The following is a 22,023-nucleotide window of genomic DNA, read 5'->3' as shown; positions in this document are numbered from 1 at the left end:
TCGAGTGTGCCTCTGGTGTTCACGGCATCGATCCTCGACGGTACGCATCGTCTGACCAATATACGACTTGCCACATTGACACGGAATCTGGTACACGCCGGCCTTCCTCAAACCGAGGTCATCTTTGGCGCTCCCCACCAGTGCACGAGTTTTATTCGGAGGACAAAACACCGTTCCGACCCAGTGTTTCTTCAAAATGCGGGCGATCTTTCCCGAGAGTGCGCCTGTATATGGGATAAACGCAGTGCCTACCTCCTCCCTCGTGATTTCATCCATATCCACAGGTTGTGTTGTAGTGGTTGGGCGGAGAGCACGTTGAATCTGCCACTCTGAGTACCCATTTTTTCGAAATACAGTTCTCAGATGTTCCAATTCCTGGGGTAGACTCTCTGCGTCAGAGATAGTGCGCGCCCTATGTACTAGAGTTTTAAGTACCCCATTCCTCTGTGAAGGGTGGTGACAGCTGTCTGCGTGCAAATACAGATCAGTGTGCGTTGACTTCCGATACACCCCATGACCTAGGGTGCCGTCAGGCCTTCTCTTGACCAAGACGTCAAGGAAAGGCAGTTTACCCTCCGTTTCAGTCTCCATAGTGAATTTGATGTTGGGGTGTATGGAGTTTAGATGTGTAAGGAAGTCAAGGAGTTTATCCATGCCATGTGGCCAGATGACGAAAGTGTCGTCCACGTAACGGAAAACCCCATTACGCCCCATTGTCAGCAACATCAGGGCACCTACATATTTGTTGGCCAAATACCTGACGGGAATATTAAGTCCTTACGTGGGTAAATGCCCTCATCACATCCGTAATTCCGTGGATTTTGTTAAACGCCTTGATAGCTTCACGTTGGGTGAGTCAGATATCATGGTGAGTTTTGACGTCGTTTCCTTGTTCACGAGGGTACCCCTGCGAGAGTCACTAGAATTGATTAGAGAAGTGTGACGAGAAGACCACTGAACTTTTTAGGCATGTCTTGACTTCCACGTATTTTCTTTTTAATGGAGAATACTACGAACAGACGGAGGGAGTCGCCATGGGTAGCCCACTCTCACCGGTGGTAGCGAATTTGTATATGGAGAACTTCGAGGAGGAAGCCCTGTCGTCATCCGAATGGAAACCTACTTGCTTTTTCCGTTACGTGGACGACACTTTCGTCATCTGGCCACATGGTATGGATAAACTCCTTGACTTCCTTACACATCTGAACTCCATACACCCCAACATCAAATTCACTATGGAGACTGAAACGGAGGGTAAACTACCTTTCCTTGACGTCTTGGTCAAGAGAAGGCCTGACGGCACCCTAGGTCATGGGGTGTATCGGAAGTCAACGCACACTGATCTGTATTTGCACGCAGACAGCTGCCACCACCCTTCACAGAGGAATGGGGTACTTAAAACTCTAGTACATAGGGCGCGCACTATCTCTGACGCAGAGAGTCTACCCCAGGAATTGGAACATCTGAGAACTGTATTTCGAAAAAATGGGTACTCAGAGTGGCAGATTCAACGTGCTCTCCGCCCAACCACTACAGCACAACCTGTGGATATGGATGAAATCACGAGGGAGGAGGTAGGCACTGCGTTTATCCCATATACAGGCGCACTCTCGGGAAAGATCGCCCGCATTTTGAAGAAACACCGGGTCGGAACGGTGTTTTGTCCTCCGAATAAAACTCGTGCACTGGTGGGGAGCGCCAAAGATGACCTCGGTTTGAGGAAGGCCGGCGTGTACCAGATTCCGTGTCAATGTGGCAAGTCGTATATTGGTCAGACGATGCGTACCGTCGAGGATCGATGCCGTGAACACCAGAGGCACACTCGACTGATGTATCCAAGCAAGTCGGCGGTCGCTGAACATAGTTTGTCGGAAAATCACGCTATGGAGTATGAACGCACGAGGATTCTGGTACAGACGTCGAGATACTGGGACAGCGTTGTTAGAGAGGCCATCGAAATTCGCACCAATGACGACCTCATAAATCGTGACTGTGGCTATAATCTTAGCAAGGCTTGGGAACCAGCGATTGGGTTAATCAAGAGTAAATCGAGCAAATGTATAGTTGTGACGACCACGGCGGACGGAGCCATCACACCGACGTCATCTCAGACGCCGTCGCAATCTGTTCCACCGCGCGACCGTGGCGCGGGGCGCGGACGGCGGAGTGAGCGCGCCGCGGGTGGAGGGTATTTAAATCCGCCGCCGCCGCGACCGAACCCAGTTCCACCTGAGCAGCCATAGTGTACGGATCTCCGTGCCGGCACGTTCACAGGAGCTCAGTCCGTCAGTTCACCTGATGATGGCGACATGTATGATCGCCGAAATATTGTGCCCGTTGGACACTGTAGACCGGCAGTACACCCGCGGATATTTTGATTATCAAATACGCCGGGAGAAACTCAAGAATCACATGCTCTACATTATACATATACCGCCTCTCATGATGATAGACAAGATGAAAACATATTTCAGGAATTCGGCCTTCACACCTTAAGCAATAAATTCATTAACACCGAATCCGACAAACATGGCAGAGGCAGGTATTAACGTACGGCAGACTGACAAACAGACAGACACTAACTGCCTAACAAATGTGGGCGAGAGACAGACGAGCAAGCTGATGACGAGTGACTGACCAAGACCAGTAGAATCTAGTAAGTAAATGAAACAACATATCACGAATCACTTCTAATACGGACCTGGCGCAGCACCCTCAAAACGCTCTCCCGAACCGTCCGCAGCCAGCCGCTTCAACGGACGCAGGAAGGCGCGCCGATCTCCCGTCTCACGGCGTCGCAGCTCGCACCGGCCAGACCGATGTCGTAGGTTCGCTCCTGTTGCTCTCGTGTCGGCCGCGAAGCCACTAACTACCCGTCGCTATACGGCGAGGCCCACTGGACTGTCATGGCGACGTCACATGCGCCGACGCTCAAGATGGACAAGTCATCTTGTGGAGAATGAGTCAGTAATGCAGAGATATTCCAGAATCACGTCGCTCATGGAGCAACAAATAAAAAATGGCAAGATAAGCCAAGCTGGACTTGCCATCATTAAAAATAAGCTGGCAGTATGGGCTATTGCGCACGCTAAAATTGAAGGCAGGGTGGAAGAACTTGGAAAGGAGAAAGACAGACTAAGGAGGCAACCGGCAAAGACGTGGGCTGCCGTGGCCACGCAAGCGCCTACTAAGCGCCCACAAAACACGACCAGAGACACTATTGACAAATTGACAAAAAGAATAGATACAGCAGTCTTCCTTAGGACACTGCCTGGGCAGGATACAAGTGTTAAGAAAATACAAGAACCAATCACAAAAAATATAGACTCCGTAAAAGATAAAATAAGAATTAAAAAGGTAAAACCGAGCAGAAATTCCGTTACAGTCGAAGTTGCCTCCGAGGAAGATAAAGACAAACTGTTGAATAACCAGAAACTGAACTGGGTGGTTAAATGTGAACCACCGAAGAAAAGAAATCCTCTCGCCATACTATATGACGTTCCTACGATCATGTCTAATGAAGAACTCCTAGAAACAATTAACAAAACTTTTATGAAATAAATGAAGAAGAATTTAAGAGCTGCTTTAAGTTAAAATTTAAGACTGGGCCACGGGGTCGTGATGTTGTGCATCACGTCGCCGAGGTGTCAGCGCCGATGTGGAAGAACGTAACAACAAGGGGCAGACTATATGTTGGCTTTCACGCCATAAATACAAGAGATTATGTCGTGGTACCTCGTTGCCACAACTGTGGTGACTTGGATCACATCTTAAGGCTGTGCACCAGGGAGCCGGCGTGCACTAAGTGTGGGGAAAACGGTCACAGCCGCAAAGACTGCAAGGCGGCGGCAGTTTGCATACCATGCAAGAATCGAGGGAAGAAGTCTTGCGGAGCTACAGGCAGGAATTGCCCGCATACAGAATGTTGGAGCAGAGATTAATCTCCAGAACTGATTATGGTTGAGCCCGGCATACCGAACAGGATGCCAAAGCGAAAGTCCCCGAGCAAAAGGAGGAGGGATGCCATGAGGGCAAATAGATTCAAGGATTTTTTGAGGTCGCTTTCGGGCGCCACTAAAATTTAAACAAAAGACAAAGCCATACAGACTGAATTTCCAACAATGGACATTGGCATACAAACAAATCTCCCCCTCATGGCTGAAACTCTCTCCTCTGGAAGCCGGGGAACAAAGCCGAAACTACACCAACAACGGCAAGGGCACCCTGTGGCTGTGGCGACTCCTAAAGACAATCATACAAACAAACAACCTATTCAAGAAAATATAGTGACAAGCTCATGTACGAGCCCCACTGTACAAAGCACACCAATAGTTAGACTGCCACCGGTCGATCCGGTTAGGGTGTACCCCAACTTGGAGTACACCATGCAACTATCTAGACTAGAGCAGCCGGCTACCCTGACCACTGCCTTACGACATGTGGTCCGTGTAGGATATGAAGACGGCAGGAAGTTAACCTTCTCTGTTATGGAGGCTGTTGACAGAATCCAGCTAAAATCAGTGAATCTCCCCACCGAGTTCGGAGCCTTGCGAGACCTGCTCAAGAAAGTGTTCGAAAGACGAGGTGAGAAATTTGATCTTGACGACATTTACCAACAATCAGTAATAGCACATGGACGAATTGCTTTCGACTGGAGTAAGACCTGGCCACATGACCGAATACATACGTACTTCTCCTAATGACAAAGATAACTATTGGACAGCATAACACTCATAACAGCAGACTCGTGATGCAGGAGCTCCGAAGGGAGGTGGAGGAGAGGAGACTGGATGTACTCTGTCTACAGGAGCCATACTCCCTGGCTGGAAAAATAGCTTTTGCTTCCGCGAGCTGGCAAATAGTCAGCAGAGGGGATGACCCGAAGGCGGCGATTATAATCAGAAATAAACTCTTGAGAGTCACCACACTCTCACAGTTCGCAACTAGCCACTGTAACGTCGTGGAGCTTCAATCCACTATGGGAATCATAACTCTCATAAATATGTATTTTCAGTATGGGGACAACATAGAACATTACATAGACCACCTAGCGAGAGTTACCACGGCGTTGCGGGGAAGAAAAGTTGTAATAGCAGCCGACATTAATGCTAAATCCCCCCTGTGGTACAGTGGCACAAGAGATGCTAACGGTGAAAAAGTCGAGGAACTTATAATGGCATCACAACTTGTGGTGGCAAACAGGCCTGGCAATCCTACCTACGCTGCAGGAGGAGGACAGGGCACAAATATTGATGTCACCCTTGTAACTCCAAACACAGCTAACAATATTCAAAACTGGAGAGTCACAGAGAATGCCACCACAAGGAGAAAGAGAGTGCTGCTGGGCCACGGGGTGGGAAGTACAACTAAATTACAGAAGAGCCGACTGAGACGCCTAGCGAGGGAGTGTGACATTCCTCCATCACCGGAAGGTGACATGCATCTGGACATGGATGTAGACCAGAGAGCGGAGGAACTGGTGAATGCAGTGACAAGAGCGGTGAGGGCAGCCGTACCTACTAGAAGGAGGGCCATGGCGGCCTCTCCGTCACCATGGTCTGCTGATCTAGGAGAACTGCGTCAATCTGTCAGAAGGCTGAGGAGGCACTACCAGCGCAGTGTCGTCTAGCAGAAACGACAAAGGTGACAGTTGCTATATAGGAAGGAAAAGCGGAAGTTCCAAAAGGAACTGCGTGAAGTTAGGATGAGAAGCTGGGAAAACTTTGTGCTCAACCAGCTAGTCATGGACCCATGGGGGCTTCCATATAAGTTGGTGAGAGAAAAAATCCGCTCTCCTCTGGAGCTATCAACAGTCAGGTACGGGGACAAGATGACGGAGTCCTGGCAGGAGACTGCAGGGGTCCTCCTCCGGTCCCTGTTGCCTGACGACAATGCGGATGGGGAGACAGAGGGGCAGAAGCAACTCAGAGATGAAGACCAAGAAGTATATATTAATGAGACGGCTGTCTACCCCTTCTCAGAGGAGGAGGTAGCAACCCATATAAGATCACTGCAAAAAGGAAAAGCTCCTCGGCCAGACGGCATTGTGGCGGATGTGGTGCAGTTTCTGGCGCCTCAGCTGACTGCGCCACTAACACATCTGTATGCCTTAGACAGAGAAAATTCCCAAAGAGATGGAAAATGGCAAATGTAGTTATTATAAAGAAAGGACCAGACAAGGACGCCGCTGAAGTGAAATCTTACAGGCCAATTTGCTTGCTGGATGTATTTGGCAAAATACTGGAGAAATTGTTGGCTGACAGATTGACAGCACACCGAGTGTTGTGTGGGGTGAGCGACAGGCAGTTCGGGTTCAGGCCGGGGCGGTCGGCATCTGATGCAATCGCCCTGGCGGCCGAGGTCTGCGGCTGGACCCCGCACAAATACGTGGTTGGCATCATAGTTGACATCAGTGGCGCCTTCGACAACCTGTGGTTGCCTTCGCTCTTCTCCTGCTTGCGGGAGAAAGAGTGTCCAGGGCCGCTATACGGTGGCCTGAGGAGCTATTGCAAGGATCGGGAGGTCTGGCTATCATCCTCTAGCGAAAGAGTTGGAAAGATAATTACCAAAGAATGTCCCCAAGGTTCCGTTTTAGGACCCCTCTTCTGGGACATCCATATGGAGCCTTTATTAGATAGACTACAACAAAGTGCTAGAGGTGATAGCCTACGCGGATGACCTTCTCCTGTTGGTTGGCGGCCGTAGCCGCGAAGACATTGAACCGAAAATAGAGACAGCATTAGACAAACTCCAACAGTGGTGCCACGCGACTAAAATGACGGTATCGCCCAGTAAATCCACTTACCTATTACTAAAAGGACATCTTATTAGAAATCCGACTGTCAGAATGGTTCACCAGTTCTCCGACGCCGTGAGACACGCTACCTAGGAGTTATCATTGATGAGAGGTGGAGTTTCGGAAAACACATTGATACCGTCACCCAGAGAGCCCTTCAGATATTAAGTAACCTCATTTCAATAGGCCATAAAAGATTCCATCTTCCTCCACACCTAATTAGACTCTATCATAATAGTATCCTAACCTCAGTTGTGGGCTATGACTAGGGGGTCTGGGCGCACAGGCTCACGAGGGTTGTGCTCGCCATGGCAGTGAGAAGGGTCCAGAGAAGCATGGTATTAAGAGCTGTGGGGCCTATAGAACATCTCCAGGGGGGGGGGCTATTAGTCATAATGGGGCTCTGCCCTCTGGACATAAAGATAAGAGAACAGGCGGCTTGGTATTGGGCCAAAAAGGGAAATTATGAGAAGATTGTAGATATGGGTACTAGGGTGGGGGATAAAAGAGAAATAAGGAAAAGAGGGGAGGAGCTCTGGCTGGAGACTTGGGAGGTAGAAGAGGCTGGACGAAGAACAAGTTTCTACATGATGTGAGGGAGCGACAGGGATTGAAGTACTTTGAGCCTACACGAGGTCTGATCCACTTTCTCACTGGCCATGGACCCTACCCGACTTATTTATGTCAATTTGGGAAGAGGGAAACACCAGCGTGCGACTGTGGCGATCCGGAGGGTACACCCGCGCATGTAGTTTACGAATGTCCCCTCTTCAATGATATCGCAAACACACTACGAGACAGACTACCCAACCATGACACGTACCAACTACTCAGACGAGAGGAAACTTTTCAGACCTTAAACACCTTGGCAAACGAGATACCTCGAAAAGTTCTAATTGACTATTTAAGAGAGATACACTAAATAATAATGACAATAACCACCGATTGCGTCCAAGAGCCCTATTCCCATGCCTCCTGTGCGTGGACTGGCCGACTTCATCTAAGTTGGAATCCGCCACGTACAGGACTAGGGGGAGTAGGGAACAACCACCGATTGTGACACACACAAGATATGACGTAGGATAAGTTAGTTTGTAGGACTTAGTTATAGGAAATGAAGATAGGGACTGCAGCGAATTTAACATCGAGGCCTGCCCAGTGCCAGGGGCATGCTCTTCGGGATTAGCTCGAAGAGCAAGGCAGATTAAAAGTAGGTTTATATCTTCACTGGCACACATGTGACGCTGCAGAATATATATATATATATATATATATATATATATATATATATATATATATATATATACATATATATATATATATATATATATATATATATATATATTAAATTAGTTATAGGAATTAGGTATAAATAATATATGTAGATATTAGATGCCCATTGTTTACTAATAACTGTAGCACACCTACTAAAACTAAAGTAGCTGCAAAATTTAATATAGATGTATAACTGTTAGGACCCACTAATGAATTAAGGAAGTGGGTTAACTTGTATAATTAAAATGGTTATTACTAATAAAGAATTTTTTTTAAGTCATCTTGTGGCCCAGTGCGCGATCGACCAACCGATCGATCCAACCGCAGATGACCATTGCCTGAACAAAATCGAGCACATTAGCGCCCTAACACATTCTAGCACTCTAGACGACAGACGGACAGACACTGACTGCCCCACACTGACTCGGCTCACCAACTGACCAGACTCATACCAGCTGACCAACTGCCGAGATCATAGCGCCCCTTAAATGCACGTGAACAGGCAACTTTTCCCCTTTCCCACCAGAGGGAGACACCAAACCTGCGATTGCCACAGCGGCGCCACCGCCAGAAACGGAAGGCGACTACTTTACACTACGCGCTCCGGCGCGCTCTTCAAAACAGCAAATTTTACCACGGCTCACAAAGTAAGGTACGTTCGCTCACAAATAAAGAAGCTCATGAGAAAAGATTTTTACTGACACTAATACTTAATTGCGTATCTACTTTTCACATAATCGCCGTTCAAGGTCTATACGCTTTCTGTAACGCTGCTTCAAATCCTTTAACCCCTCTGCATAGAAGTCTGCAGCCCGGGAAATAAACCAGTTGGAAAGGCGAGTCTTGAGTTCATGTCGTTTTGAAATCGTATCCTCCCCGTCACTTTTTCAAATGCAAGGAGCGGAAATAATCGCTTGGTGCCAGCTAATGATTATTTTGGAAAGCACACTGAAACTGTAATCCAAAGAACACTAGAAGTACTTAATAAAGTCATCTCCATTGGTCGCAGAAGATTTCATCTTCTCTCTCATTTGGTAAAACTGTATCACAACATAATATTAAGGTCAATAGTGGGTTACGGCTCGGGAGTCTGGGCGCACAGGCTCACGACGGTGGTGCCCGCCATGTCAGTGAGAAGGGTGCAGAGTAATATGATATTAAGGTCAGTGGGGGCCAATAGGACTCCTCCAGGTGGGCCCTGTTAGGGATAATAGGGCTCTATCTTCTGGACATCAAGATTAGAGAGCAGGCAGTATGGTTCTGGGCCAAGAAATGGAATATTGAGAAAACAGAGGATATTCTGTGTGGTATCGATACCTACGATACCACAACATAAGTGAGTTCTGGTAGGATGGCACTACGACAGACATCGACGACAGCGCACTCTAGACGCTCCAGATTCTGTCCCAATTGATGAAGAGCAGACGGCCGGGACACTTCGCACCTCATTGCAAAGTTATGTATTCTTCTTGCTAGAGTAAAGGTGATTTAAATTCATGCCGCAGTACCGACGTGTATTACCTTTTCTGCTCCTACTCACTTCCTTCAGTCCGCCAACTTTTCAGTTTACAGGAGCAGGCCCATGCGCCGCCTTCCAGGCGGGATACAAAATTCTGGGTGTTCGGGCTGGTGACAAGGGTGCGATTAGGTGAAGAGGTGAGGAACTGTGGCAGGAATCGTGGGATGTCTTATGATACTGGTCATAGAACATTTCAACTTCTGTCGGATATGAAAGAAAGGCTAGGAATGAAGTATGTTGAGCCAACTCGGGGTGTGTTCCATTTTCTCACTGGTCATGGGTTCTGTCCGACATATCTATGTCGGTTTGGGAGGAGGGCTACGCCTGGTGTGACTGTGGCGCACCGGAGGATACTCCCAACCTTGTGAATTACGAGTACTCCCTTTTCAATTATGTAGCTGCCGCATTACAACTTCAATTACCTGACAGTGACACATACTTCCCACGAAGACGTGAGGAGATATTTCCAACTCTGAACAATCTAGCTAACGAGGTATCGCGGGAAGTTATAACAGAAAATCTGAGGGAAAGTCGAGAATAGCAGCAATAAGTAAATGTGTCCCAGTACCCTGATCCAGTACCGCCTGTGCGTGGGTAGGTCGACTCGCAATACAGTTGGAATCCGCCTCGTGTAGGACTAGGAGGATAGGGTACAACAAACCGATCTGAGACATGCACAGGACTTGACGTAGGATGGGATCTTAGTTAGTAGGGCTTAGAAACAGGAAATTAAAATAGGAACCTGCAGTAAATGTGTCCCAGTACCCTGATCCAGTACCGCCTGTGCGTGAATAGGTCGACTCGCAATACAGTTGGAATCCGCCTCGTGTAGGACTAGGAGGATAGGGTACAACAAACCGATCTGAGACATGCACAGGACTTGACGTAGGATGGGATCTTAGTTAGTAGTTCTTAGAAACAGGAAATTAAAATAGGAACCTGCAGTAAATGTGTCCCAGTACCCTGATCCAGTACCGCCTGTGCGTGAATAGGTCGACTCGCAATACAGTTGGAATCCGCCTCGTGTAGGACAAGGAGGATAGGGTACAACAAACCGATCTGAGGCATGCACAGGACTTGACGTAGGATAGGATCTTAGTTAGTAGGGCTTAGAAATAGGAAATTAAAATATGAACCTGCAGTAAATGTGTCCCAGTACCCTGATCCAGTACCGCCTGTGCGTGAATAGGTCGACTCGCAATACAGTTGGAATCCGCCTCGTGTAGGACTAGGCGGATAGGGTACAACAAACCGATCTGAGACATGCACAGGACTTGACGTAGGATAGGATCTTAGTTAGTAGGGCTTAGAAATAGGAAATTAAAATAGGAACCTGCAGTAAATGTGTCCCAGTACCCTGATCCAGTACCGCCTGTGCGTGAATAGGTCGACTCACAATACAGTTCGAATCCGCCTCGTGTAGGACTAGGGGGATAGGGTACAACAAACCGATCTGAGGCATGCACAGGACTTGACGTAGGATAGGATCTTAGTTAGTAGGGCTTACAAATAGGAAATTGAAATATGAGCCTGCAGTAAATGTGTCCCAGTACCCTGATCCAGTACCGCCTGTGCGTGAAGAGGTCGACTCGCAATACAGTTGGAATCCGCCTCGTGTAGGACTAGGAGGATAGGGTACAACAAACCGATCTGAGACATGCACAGGACTTGACGTAGGATTGGATCTTAGTTAGTAGGGCTTAGATATAGGAAATTAATAAATAGGAATCTGCAGTAATTGTGTCCCAGTACCCTGATCCAGTACCGCCTGTGCGTGAATAGGTCGACTCGCAATACAGTTGGAATCCGCCTCGTGTAGGACTTGGAGGATAGGGTACAACAAACCGATCTGAGACATGCACAGGACTAGACGTAGGATGGGATCTTAGTTAGTAGGTCTGAGAAATAGGAAATTTAAATAGGAACCTGCAGTAAATGTGTCCCAGTACCCTGATCCAGTACCGCCTGTACGTGAATAGGTCGACTCGCAATACAGTTGGAATCCGCCTCGTGTAAGACTAGGAGGATAGGGTACAACAAACCGATCTGGGACATGCACAGGACTTGACGTAGGATGGGATCTTAGTTAGTAGGGCTTAGAAAAAGGAAATTAAAATAGCAACCTGCAGTAAATGTGTCCCAGTACCCTGACCCAGTACCGCCTGTGCGTGAATAGGTCGACTCGCAATACAGTTGGAATCCGCCTCGTGTAGGACTAGGAGGATAGGGTACAACAAACCGATCTGAGGCATGCACAGGACTCGACGTAGGATAGGATCTTAGTTAGTAGGGCTTAGAAATAGGAAATTAAAATAGGAACCTGCAGTAAATGTGTCCCAGTACCCTGATCCAGTACCGCCTGTGCGTGAATAGGTCGACTCGCAATACAGTTGGAATCCGCCTCGTGTAGGACTACGAGGATAGGGTACAACAAACCGATCTGAGGCATGCACAGGACTTGACGTAGGATAGGATCTTAGTTAGTAGGGCTTAGAAATAGGAAATTAAAATATGAGCCTGCAGTAAATGTGTCCCAATACCCTGATCCAGTACCGCCTGTGCGTGAATAGGTCGACTCGCAATACAGTTGGAATCCGCCTCGTGTAGGACTAGGAGGATAGGGTACAACAAACCGATCTGAGACATGCACAGGACTTGACATAGGATAGGATCTTAGTTAGTAGGGCTTAGAAATAGGAAATTAAAATAGGAACCTGCAGTAAATGTGTCCCAGTACCCGATCCAGTACCGCCTGTGCGTGAATAGGTCGACTAGCAATACAGTTGGAATCCGCCTCGTGTAGGACTAGGAGGATAGGGTACAACAAACCGATCTGAGACATGCACAGGACTAGACGTAGGATGGGATCTTAGTTAGTAGGGCTTAGAAATAGGAAATTGAAATAGGAACCTGCAGTAAATGTGTCCCAGTACCCTGATTCAGTACCGCCTGTGCGTGGATAGGTCGACTCGCAATAGAGTTGGAATCCGCCACGTGTAGGACTAGGAGGATAGGGTACAACAAACCGATCTGAGACATGCACAGGACTAGACGTAGGATGGGATCTTAGTTAGTAGGGCTTAGAAATAGGAAATTAAAATAGGAACCTGCAGTAAATGTGTCCCAGTACCCTGATCCAGTACCGCCTGTGCGTGAGTAGGTCGACTCGCAATACAGTTGGAATCCGCATCGTGTAGGACTAGGAGGATAGGGTACAACAAACCAATCTGAGACATGCACAGGACTAGACGTAGGATTGGATCTTAGTTAGTAGGGCTTAGAAATAGGAAATTAAAATAGGAACCTGCAGTAAACGTGTCCCAGTACCCTTATCCAGTACCGCCTGTGCGTGAATAGATCGACTCGCAATACAGTTGGAATCCGCCTCGTGTAGGACTAGGAGGATAGGGTACAACTAACCGATCTGAGACATGCACAGGACTTGACGTAGGATAGGATCTTAGTTAGTAGGGCTTAGAAATAGGAAATTAAAATAGGAACCTGCAGTAAATGTGTCCCAGTACCCTGATCCAGTACCGCCTGTGCGTGAATAGGTCGACTCGCAATACAGTTGGAATCCGCCTCGTTTAGGACTAGGAGGATAGGGTACAACAAACCGATCTGAGACATGCACAGGACTTGACGTAGGATAGGATCTTAGTTAGTAGGGCTTAGAAATATGAAATTAAAATAGGAACCTGCAGTAAATGTGTCCCAGTACCCTGATCCAGTACCGCCTGTGCGTGAATAGGTCGACTCGTAATACAGTTGGAATCCGCCTCGTGTAGGACTAGGAGGATAGGGTACAACAAACCGATCTGAGACATGCACAGGACTAGAAGTAGGATGGGATCTTAGTTAGTAGGGCTTAGAAATAGGAAATTAAAATAGGAACCTGCAGTAAATGTGTCCCAGTACCCTGATGCAGTACCGCCTGTGCGTGAATGGGTCGACTCGCAATACAGTTGGAATCCGCCTCGTGTAGGACTAGGAGGATAGGGTACAACAAACCGATCTGAGACATGCACAGGACTTGACGTAGGATGGGATCTTAGTTAGTAGGGCTTAGAAACAGGAAATTAAAATAGGAACCTGCAGTAAATGCGTCCCAGTACCCTGATCCAGTACCGCCTGTGCGTGAATAGGTCGACTCGCAATACAGTTGGAATCTGCCTCGTGTAGGACTAGGAGGATAGGGAACAACAAACCGATCTGAGACATGCACAGGACTTGACGTAGGATGGGATCTTAGTTAGTAGGGCTTAGAAACAGGAAATTAAAATAGCAACCTGCAGTAAATGTGTCCCAGTACCCTGATCCAGTACCGCCTGTGCGTGAATAGGTCGACTCGCAATACCGTTGGAATCCGCCTCGTGTACGACTAGGAGGATAGGGTACAACAAACCGATCTGAGGCATGCACAGGACTTGACGTAGGATAGGATCTTAGTAGTAGGGCTTAGAATTAGGAAATTAAAATATGAGCCTGCAGTAAATGTGTCCCAGTACCCTGATCCAGTACCGCCTGTGCGTGAATAGGTCGACTCGCAATACAGTTGGAATCCGCCTCGTGTAGGACTAGGAGGATAGGGTACAACAAACCGATCTGAGACATACACAGGACTTGACGTAGGATGGGATCTTAATTAGTAGGGCTTAGAAACAGGAAATTAAAATAGGAACCTGCAGTAAATGCGTCCCAGTACCCTGATCCAGTACCGCCTGTGCGTGAATAGGTCGACTCGCAATACAGTTGGAATCCGCCTCGTGTAGGACTAGGAGGATAGGGTACAACAAACCGATCTGAGACATGCACAGGACTTGACGTACGATGGGATCTTAGTTAGTAGGGCTTAGAAACAGGAAATTAAAATACGAACCTGCAGTAAATGTGTCCCAGTACCCTGATCCAGTACCACCTGTGCGTGAATAGGTCGACTCGCAATACAGTTGGAATCCGCCTCGTGTAGGACTAGGAGGATAAGGTACAACAAACCGATCTGAGACATGCACAGGACTAGACGTAGGATGGGATCTTAGTTAGTAGTGCTTAGAAATAGGAAATTAAAATAGGAACCTGCAGTAAATGTGTCCCAGTACCCTGATCCAGTACCGCCTGTGCGTGAATGGGTCGACTCGCAATACAGTTGGAATCCGCCTCGTGTAGGACTAGGAGGATAGGGTACAACAAACCGATCTGAGACATGCACAGGACTTGACGTAGGATGGGATCTTAGTTAGTAGGGCTTAGAAACAGGAAATTAAAATAGCAACCTGCAGTAAATGTGTCCCAGTACCCTGATCCAGTACCGCCTGTGCGTGAATAGGTCGACTCGCAATACAGTTGGAATCCGCCTCGTGTAGGACTAGGAGGATAGGGTACAACTAACCGATCTGAGACATGCACAGGACTTGACGTAGGATAGGATCTTAGTTAGTAGGGCTTGGAAATAGGAAATTAAAATACGAACCTGCAGTAAATGTGTCCCAGTACCCTGATCCAGTACCGCCTGTGCGTGAATAGGTCGACTCGCAATACACTTGGAATCCGCCTCGTGTAGGACTAGGAGGATAGGGTACAACAAACCGATCTGAGACATGCACAGGACTAGACGTAGGATGGGATCTTAGTTAGTAGGGCTTAGAAATAGGAAATTAAAATAGGAACCTGCAGGAAATGTGTCCCAGTACCCTTATCCAGTACCGCCTGTGCGTGAATAGGTCGACTCGCAATACAGTTGGAATCTGCCTCGTGTAGGACTAGGAGGATAGGGTACAACAAACCGATCTGAGACATGCACAGGACTTGACGTAGGATGGGATCTTAGTTAGTAGGGCTTAGAAACAGGAAATTAAAATAGGAACCTGCAGAAATGTGTCCCAGTACCCTGATCCAGTACCGCCTGTGCGTGAATAGGTCGACTTTCAATACAGTTGGAATCCGCCTCGTGTAGGACTAGGTGGATAGGGTACAACAAACCGATCTGAGGCTTGCACAGGACTTGACGTAGGATAAGATCTTAGTTAGTAGGGCTTAGAAACAGGAAATTAAAATACGAACCTGCAGTAAATGTGTCCCAGTACCCTGATCCAGTACCGCCTGTGCGTGAATAGGTCGAATCGCAATACAGTTGGAATCCGCCTCGTGTAGGACTAGGAGGATAGGGTACAACAAACCGATCTGAGGCATGCACAGGACTTGACGTAGGATAGGATCTTAGTAGTAGGGCTTAGAAATAGGAAATTAAAATATGAGCCTGCAATAAATGTGTCCCAGTACCCTGATCCAGTACCGCCTGTGCGTGAATAGGTCGACTCGCAATACTGTTGGAATCCGCCTCGTGTAGGACTAGGAGGATAGGGTACAACAAACCGATCTGAGACATGCACAGGACTTGACGTAGGATGGGATCTTAGTTAGTAGGGCTTAGAAACAGGAAATTAAAATAGGAACCTGCAGTAAATGTGTCCCAGTACCCTGATCCAGTACCGCCTGTGCGTGAATAGGTCGACTCGCAATATAGTTGGAATCCGCCTCGTGCAGGACTAGGAGCATAGGGTACAACAAACCGATCTGAGGAATGCACAGGACTTGACGTAGGATAGGATCTTATTTAGTAGGGCTTAGAAATTGGAAATTAAAATATGAGCCTGCAGTAAATGTGTCCCAGTACCCTGATCCAGTACCGCCTGTGCGTGAATAGGTCGACTCGCAATACAGTTGGAATCCGCCTCGTGTAGGACTAGGAGGATAGGGTACAACAAACCGATCTGAGACATGCACAGGACTTGACGTAGGATTGGATCTTAGTTAGTAGGTCTTAGAAATAGGAAATTAAAATAGGAACCTGCAGTAAATGTGTCCCAGTACCCTGATCCAGTACCGCCTGTGCGTGAATAGGTAGACTCGCAATACAGTTGGAATCCGCCTCGTGTAGGACTAGGAGGATAGGGTACAACAAACCGATCTGAGACATGCACAGGACTTGACGTAGGATAGAATCTTTGTTAGTAGGGCTTAGAAATATGAAATTGAAATAAGAACCTGCAGTAAATGTGTCCCAGTACCCTGATCCAGTACCACCTGTGCGTGAATAGGTCGACTCGCAATACAGTTGGAATCCGCCTCGTGCAGGACTAGGAGCATAGGGTACAACAAACCGATCTGAGGCATGCACAGGACTTGACGTAGGATAGGATCTTATTTAGTAGTGCTTAGAAATAGGAAATTAAAATAGGAACCTGCAGTAAATGTGTCCCAGTACCCTGATCCAGTACCGCCTGTGCGTGAATGGGTCGACTCGCAATACAGTTGGAATCCGCCTCGTGTAGGACTAGGAGGATAGGGTACAACAAACCGATCTGAGACATGCACAGGACTTGACGTAGGATGGGATCTTAGTTAGTAGGGCTTAGAAACAGGAAATTAAAATAGCAACCTGCAGTAAATGTGTCCCAGTACCCTGATCCAGTACCGCCTGTGCGTGAATAGGTCGACTCGCAATACAGTTGGAATCCGCCTCGTGTAGGACTAGGAGGATAGGGTACAACAAACCGATCTGCGACATGCACAGGACTTGACGTAGGATAGGATCTTAGTTAGTAGCTCTTAGAAATAGGAAATTAAAATAGGAACCTGCAGTAAATGTGTCCCAGTACCCTGATTCATTACCGCCTGTGCGTGAATAGGTCGACTCGCAATACAGTTGGAATCCGCCACGTGTAGGACTAGGAGGATAGGGTATAACTAACCGATCTGAGACATGCACAGGACTTGACGTAGGATAGGATCTTAGTTAGTAGGGCTTAGAAGTAGGAAATTAAAATAGGAACCAGCAGTAAATGTGTCCCAGTACCCTGATCCAGTACCGCATGTGCGTGAATAGGTCGACTCGCAACACAGTTGGAATCCGCCTCGTGTAGGACTAGGAGGATAGGGTTCAACTAACCGATCTGAGACATGCACAGGACTTGACGTAGGATAGGATCTTAGTTAGTAGGGCTTGGAAATAGGAAATTAAAATACGAACCTGCAGTAAATGTGTCCCAGTACCCTGATCCAGTACCGCCTGTGCGTGAATAGGTCGACTCGCAATACAGTTGGAATCCGCCTCGTGTAGGACTAGGAGGATAGGGTACAACAAACCGATCTGAGACATGCACAGGACTAGACGTAGGATGGGATCTTAGTTAGTAGGGCTTAGAAATAGGAAATTAAAATAGGAACCTGCAGGAAATGTGTCCCAGTACCCTTATCCAGTACCGCCTGTGCGTGAATAGGTCGACTCGCAATACAGTTGGAATCTGCCTCGTGTAGGACTAGGAGGATAGGGTACAACAAACCGATCTGAGACATGCACAGGACTTGACGTAGGATGGGATCTTAGTTAGTAGTGCTTAGAAACAGGAAATTAAAATAGGAACCTGCAGTAAATGTGTCCCAGTACCGTGATCCAGTACCGCCTGTGCGTGAATAGGTCGACTTGCAATACAGTTGGAATCCGCCTCGTGTAGGACTAGGTGGATAGGGTACAACAAACCGATCTGAGGCTTGCACAGGACTTGACGTTGGATAAGATCTTAGTTAGTAGGGCTTAGAAACAGGAAATTAAAATACGAACCTGCAGTAAATGTGTCCCAGTACCCTGATCCAGTACCGCCTGTGCGTGAATAGGTCGACTCGCAATACAGTTGGAATCCGCCTCGTGTAGGACTAGGAGGATAGGGTACAACATACCGATCTGCGACATGCACAGGACTTGACGTAGGATAGGATCTTAGTTAGTAGGGCTTAGAAATAGGAAATTAAAATAGGAACCTGCAGTAAATGTGTCCCAGTACCCTGATCCAGTACCGCCTGTGCGTGAATAGGTCGACTCGCAATGCAGTTGGAATCCGCCTCGTGTAGGACTAGGAGGATAGGGTACAACAAACTGATCTGAGGCATGCACAGGACTTGACGTAGGATAGGATCTTAGTTAGTAGGGCTTAGAAATATGAAATTAAAATAGGAACCTGCAGTAAATGTGTCCCAGTACCCTGATCCAGTACCGCCTGTGCGTGAATAGGTCGACTCGCAATACAGTTGGAATCCGCCTCGTGTAGGACTAGGAGGATAGGGTACAACAAACCGATCTGAGACATGCACAGGACTAGAAGTAGGATGGGATCTTAGTTAGTAGGGCTTAGAAATAGGAAATTAAAATAGGAACCTGCAGTAAATGTGTCCCAGTACCCTGATCCAGTACCGCCTGTGCGTGAATGGGTCGACTCGCAATACAGTTGGAATCCGCCTCGTGTAGGACTAGGAGGATAGGGTACAACAAACCGATCTGAGACATGCACAGGACTTGACGTAGGATGGGATCTTAGTTAGTAGGGCTTAGAAACAGGAAATTAAAATAGGAACCTGCAGTAAATGCGTCCCAGTACCCTGATCCAGTACCGCCTGTGCGTGAATAGGTCGACTCGCAATACAGTTGGAATCTGCCTCGTGTAGGACTAGGAGGATAGGGAACAACAAACCGATCTGAGACATGCACAGGACTTGACGTAGGATGGGATCTTAGTTAGTAGGGCTTAGAAACAGGAAATTAAAATAGGAACCTGCAGTAAATGTGTCCCAGTACCCTGATCCAGTACCGCCTGTGCGTGAATAGGTCGACTCGCAATACCGTTGGAATCCGCCTCGTGTACGACTAGGAGGATAGGGTACAACAAACCGATCTGAGGCATGCACAGGACTTGACGTAGGATAGGATCTTAGTAGTAGGGCTTAGAAATAGGAAATTAAAATATGAGCCTGCAATAAATGTGTCCCAGTACCCTGATCCAGTACCGCCTGTGCGTGAATAGGTCGACTCGCAATACAGTTGGAATCCGCCTCGTGTAGGACTAGGAGGATAGGGTACAACAAACCGATCTGAGACATGCACAGGACTTGACGTAGGATGGGATCTTAGTTAGTAGGGCTTAGAAACAGGAAATTAAAATAGGAACCTGCAGTAAATGTGTCCCAGTACCCTGATCCAGTACCGCCTGTGCGTGAATAGGTCGACTCGCAATATAGTTGGAATCCGCCTCGTGCAGGACTAGGAGCATAGGGTACAACAAACCGATCTGAGGAATGCACAGGACTTGACGTAGGATAGGATCTTATTTAGTAGGGCTTAGAAATTGGAAATTAAAATATGAGCCTGCAGTAAATGTGTCCCAGTACCCTGATCCAGTACCGCCTGTGCGTGAATAGGTCGACTCGCAATACAGTTGGAATCCGCCTCGTGTAGGACTAGGAGGATAGGGTACAACAAACCGATCTGAGACATGCACAGGACTTGACGTAGGATTGGATCTTAGTTAGTAGGTCTTAGAAATAGGAAATTAAAATAGGAACCTGCAGTAAATGTGTCCCAGTACCCTGATCCAGTACCGCCTGTGCGTGAATAGGTAGACTCGCAATACAGTTGGAATCCGCCTCGTGTAGGACTAGGAGGATAGGGTACAACAAACCGATCTGAGACATGCACAGGACTTGACGTAGGATAGAATCTTTGTTAGTAGGGCTTAGAAATATGAAATTAAAATAGGAACCTGCAGTAAATGTGTCCCAGTACCCTGATCCAGTACCACCTGTGCGTGAATAGGTCGACTCGCAATACAGTTGGAATCCGCCTCGTGCAGGACTAGGAGCATAGGGTACAACAAACCGATCTGAGGCATGCACAGGACTTGACGTAGGATAGGATCTTATTTAGTAGTGCTTAGAAATAGGAAATTAAAATAGGAACCTGCAGTAAATGTGTCCCAGTACCCTGATCCAGTACCGCCTGTGCGTGAATGGGTCGACTCGCAATACAGTTGGAATCCGCCTCGTGTAGGACTAGGAGGATAGGGTACAACAAACCGATCTGAGACATGCACAGGACTTGACGTAGGATGGGATCTTAGTTAGTAGGGCTTAGAAACAGGAAATTAAAATAGCAACCTGCAGTAAATGTGTCCCAGTACCCTGATCCAGTACCGCCTGTGCGTGAATAGGTCGACTCGCAATACAGTTGGAATCCGCCTCGTGTAGGACTAGGAGGATAGGGTACAACAAACCGATCTGCGACATGCACAGGACTTGACGTAGGATAGGATCTTAGTTAGTAGCTCTTAGAAATAGGAAATTAAAATAGGAACCTGCAGTAAATGTGTCCCAGTACCCTGATTCATTACCGCCTGTGCGTGAATAGGTCGACTCGCAATACAGTTGGAATCCGCCACGTGTAGGACTAGGAGGATAGGGTATAACTAACCGATCTGAGACATGCACAGGACTTGACGTAGGATAGGATCTTAGTTAGTAGGGCTTAGAAGTAGGAAATTAAAATAGGAACCAGCAGTAAATGTGTCCCAGTACCCTGATCCAGTACCGCATGTGCGTGAATAGGTCGACTCGCAACACAGTTGGAATCCGCCTCGTGTAGGACTAGGAGGATAGGGTTCAACTAACCGATCTGAGACATGCACAGGACTTGACGTAGGATAGGATCTTAGTTAGTAGGGCTTGGAAATAGGAAATTAAAATACGAACCTGCAGTAAATGTGTCCCAGTACCCTGATCCAGTACCGCCTGTGCGTGAATAGGTCGACTCGCAATACAGTTGGAATCCGCCTCGTGTAGGACTAGGAGGATAGGGTACAACAAACCGATCTGAGACATGCACAGGACTAGACGTAGGATGGGATCTTAGTTAGTAGGGCTTAGAAATAGGAAATTAAAATAGGAACCTGCAGGAAATGTGTCCCAGTACCCTTATCCAGTACCGCCTGTGCGTGAATAGGTCGACTCGCAATACAGTTGGAATCTGCCTCGTGTAGGACTAGGAGGATAGGGTACAACAAACCGATCTGAGACATGCACAGGACTTGACGTAGGATGGGATCTTAGTTAGTAGTGCTTAGAAACAGGAAATTAAAATAGGAACCTGCAGTAAATGTGTCCCAGTACCGTGATCCAGTACCGCCTGTGCGTGAATAGGTCGACTTGCAATACAGTTGGAATCCGCCTCGTGTAGGACTAGGTGGATAGGGTACAACAAACCGATCTGAGGCTTGCACAGGACTTGACGTTGGATAAGATCTTAGTTAGTAGGGCTTAGAAACAGGAAATTAAAATACGAACCTGCAGTAAATGTGTCCCAGTACCCTGATCCAGTACCGCCTGTGCGTGAATAGGTCGACTCGCAATACAGTTGGAATCCGCCTCGTGTAGGACTAGGAGGATAGGGTACAACATACCGATCTGCGACATGCACAGGACTTGACGTAGGATAGGATCTTAGTTAGTAGGGCTTAGAAATAGGAAATTAAAATAGGAACCTGCAGTAAATGTGTCCCAGTACCCTGATCCAGTACCGCCTGTGCGTGAATAGGTCGACTCGCAATGCAGT

Source organism: Schistocerca nitens, chromosome 8 (genome assembly GCF_023898315.1).
Source record: "Schistocerca nitens isolate TAMUIC-IGC-003100 chromosome 8, iqSchNite1.1, whole genome shotgun sequence".
Lineage (NCBI taxonomy): Eukaryota > Metazoa > Arthropoda > Insecta > Orthoptera > Acrididae > Schistocerca > Schistocerca nitens.
The sequence above is the reverse complement of the archived record's forward strand: the minus strand, read 5'-3'. Positions refer to the sequence as shown.